At 46.8% G+C, this 3,432-nt stretch overlaps 1 long non-coding RNA gene across 1 annotated transcript in view; it reads left to right on the plus strand.

Moving 5' to 3' along the window:
- The first annotated feature begins 367 nt into the window (after window positions 1-367).
- LOC102387341 overlaps window positions 368-3,432 on the plus strand; it is a 7,128-nt gene continuing 4,063 nt past the window's right edge. The window contains exon 1 of the long non-coding RNA XR_323683.1: window positions 368-527. This is a non-coding gene — a long non-coding RNA (uncharacterized LOC102387341). The remainder of the gene's footprint in view (window positions 528-3,432) is intronic.

The raw sequence follows: 3,432 nt of genomic DNA on the forward strand, positions 1-3,432 counted from the left end.
TGGGCATTTTGCTGTCTGCTAGGGCTTCCCATGTCACAGCTCCTGTCCTTCTACCTCCTCATCCCATGCCCAGGATGCTCATTTTAATTTTCACCACACAGTTGAGAGCAGCCTCTGAAATCCAGGAAGGTCCTGACCAATTTGGGATTCATGGTAACCCTATTTATTGGGCACCTCACCTCCCTTCCATGGGAGCCCTTTTAGTTTCCTGTGTCAGCTAATTATTCTTCTCAGCTGCCTAGCCTTCCTATGCAGCCTGCAATAATGTTTGACTGCCTGCAGCTGGGCTGTAGCCTCTGGCACATGCAGCCTGCTACAGCCTGTCTATGCAGCCTGCTACAGAGACCTAAGTCATGCTTTACAAAACTGGGAAGGGGATAGTTTCTTTTAAAACAACAACTGGAGACTGCAAAACTGGAAGCAACAGCATCAAACTAGGGAACTCACTCCAAAGAAAGAGAGGAAAGACTGTGGTGCTGAGGAAGCAGCTTGACTACTGGTTTATGTTCAATGGAGTTTCCTGTGAGGTAAGTGGATTGAAGGTGACAAATAGACCTATGAGGCAAGCATACCCAGGAAAATAAAGAACTATGCTAAGCTTTAAAGACTATTTAAGCTGAACAATTTCCAACCCACTACAGTACCTAACTCTAGAAGTCTGAATCTTAAAGCTAGGAATTAAGTTATATCTCAGGGGGGCAGAACATAAGTTGTATTGCTCTCCTCAACCTATCCTATAACTTGCTTAGGTATAGGTGTCTCTGAATGCTGTATTTTGGAGGCTTTATATTCCCCCGTACAATTACATTTGGGTTATGAATTCCATTAGGTTACAGAGCACCTAAAAGTGAATACCTAAGAAGGTGCTGAACATTGCAACACCCAAGTCAGCCTTGTGAGTCTAGCTTGAAGCAGTTCAGACAATGTGGACTCAATATTTGCTTTGGAGTTTGAACAGTTATTTGTTGAAGTGTTTTCTGCAGTGTTCTAAGTTAAGTGGTTACTTCCAGTATGCCCAAATACACGTTCAGGACCTCTAATGAACAAAGCTAAATACAATCTCTGCCTCAGAAGCCAGAGTGAGGTAAATGAGCAGATGTAAGGCAGAACCCTCTAATGGGAGCAAGATGTTATGGGGGCCTGCAGGACCTGGCATTATGCTACCGGGAAGAGAAAAAATATATTTTAGACAGGATTTCACTTTGGAAATCTGGGGGACTAGAGTTGATTTACATGAACAGCAGTAACTGTGTTCACAGTTACCCTGTAGTAAGTGAAATCTAAGATGATAACTTTAGCCCTATTTCAGTAAGGGGTAAACTCCCTGCTTTAGCTCTCACTGGGCATGTCTACCAGGTGTGGCTGGTGAACTCGGACTGGTGGGGCAGATGGAGAGTCACTCAGGAGCAGATGGCCGGGGACGGGGGTGGTTTGCAGCCAGCTGGGAGCAGGGCAGGGTGAAGGGACTGCTTTGCAGCCAGCCGGGAGTGTGGAGGCTGCAAACCCCCCGGCTCCCAGCCGGCTGCAAACCCCTGCCCCCCTGGCTCCCACGTGCCACTCCACCCACCCACCAGTCTGAGTTCACCAGCTGTGCCTGATGTCTACATGAGAGGTTTACCACAAAGCTGACTAATTAGATCCACAGTAAAGTCTCAGCATCTACACAGGTGGCTCTATTATGCCATGGTAAACTAATAAATGTTCTGTATCCTGTGGGAGCATTATTTAGTGTACCACCATGCATGTATAGATGCTGGCAGGGACACAAGGGTGCTTCCAGATGAAGCCTGCCTGCTAGCTAGCCCTGCACTGAAGTACCCTTGTACCCCAGCCAGCCCCTCCACAGCACACTGAGCCATGTTGGAGCAGTGCTGGGATGGCAGGCTGACCTGGTAGGGCTGCTCTGACCTACCTCAACATGCGGTGGTCCTGGGTGTTTGTTCAAATGCAGTACACAGGAACAATACGCTCTGGCACATTATATACCAGAGTTTATTGTTTTGAATTAATTGCATGTGTAGATGCGCATGCTGTAAGGTAACCTTAGGTACGGGGACAGTTACTACCCAGTAGTTGAGGCGTGTAAGTTCCAGTTCCCTCTTATATGTGTGCATGCAAAAGTGCATGAAGTGAACAGTGTGTTGTGTTGAGTTTGACTATAAAAGTTATTTATTGCTAAGCATATGAAATATATAATAGTACTAGTAGTAATAGACATGCAAAAGAAAAACAAACACAAACAATGACAATACTACCCTGGTTTCACTAAGTATTTGGGGAAACTTAGCTCAAGCTTAACTGATACACTTCAGGTTCAGAAGTTTATGCCTAGAAAGAAGACAGAGAACGCTGGGATCTCACCTAGTCCACGGTACTCAGGCTGCAAAGCTGACAGGCACAGTCTGTAGCACAGTCCTTGAAGGGAGAGATGATCTGTTCTTCCAGCGTCCCAAGAACGACAGGGGATGGTGTCAGCACAGGGGTTTTCTTCTTCTCCTTCTTTCCTCCTGCTTATACTTCTTTTCCTTCCTTTTCCTCTTCCTCTTCTCCCTCTAGCAGCACACACACTTACAGATTTTTATACCCTCAGTTCAGCTGCTTCGAAGCACCCTCAGTAGTGTAAATCATCGTCTTTTCTATTGACAAGGGGTTATCTGGTTTGGACCATCTCAGGAAACTGATTGATAATCAGGAAACACTTAAGATTAGGGAGTAACCCAAATACTTGGGAGCCAGCTTGAAATTCCTATGGGTGGCAGATATACTGATGGGATATCTCATGGTTTCTTCAGGAACAATAGATAGCTTGCAGCATCAGGATTTTGGATTTTTACTTGTTGTGCACAAGCCTCAGCTTAGCATGACTTTTCCAGATCTTACTATAGTCTTTTAACAGACTTAAAGCAATTATTGGGGTGCTCATAACCTTTTGTGGAGAGGACTCCCACCAGTCGTCTCGGGAAAGATATGACAACACCTGGGATTAGGGCTCCAGCAGGCTGGATGCTGTGATGAACCCTTAACCATTGTTCAAATGTTGCCCATACCCCCTCTGACTCGGTCTCTTGCCCCATCATGCAGTGCTCCCCTGCTTCTCTGGTCCCAGAATTCACTGCAGTCTCTGCTTCAGGCTTTCTGTTCTCCATCTCTCATGTAAATGAATGGTCATCTGGTTCCATCTCAGATGCAAATGAGACCTAGGGCAGTTGTTTCACTCTTATAACCCTTATCTGGTGAGGGTCTTAGGTGCGTCTCTCACTGCATCTTAATCAGTTTCGTTTAGGTAGAGGAGGGGAGGGGGGTGAGTCTACCTGCTGAAGAGCAGCGGGAGCAGGAGCCGTGTTCGCGGCTGAAGCCGTGCGAACCGCCATTACGCCGGTTGTGGCAACAGCTGGTCCCGGCGGGGGGGAAAGCCGAGCCTGTCTCCGCGGC

Source organism: Alligator sinensis, unplaced genomic scaffold, assembly GCF_000455745.1.
Source record: "Alligator sinensis unplaced genomic scaffold, ASM45574v1 scaffold674_1, whole genome shotgun sequence".
Taxonomy (NCBI): Eukaryota; Metazoa; Chordata; order Crocodylia; family Alligatoridae; genus Alligator; species Alligator sinensis.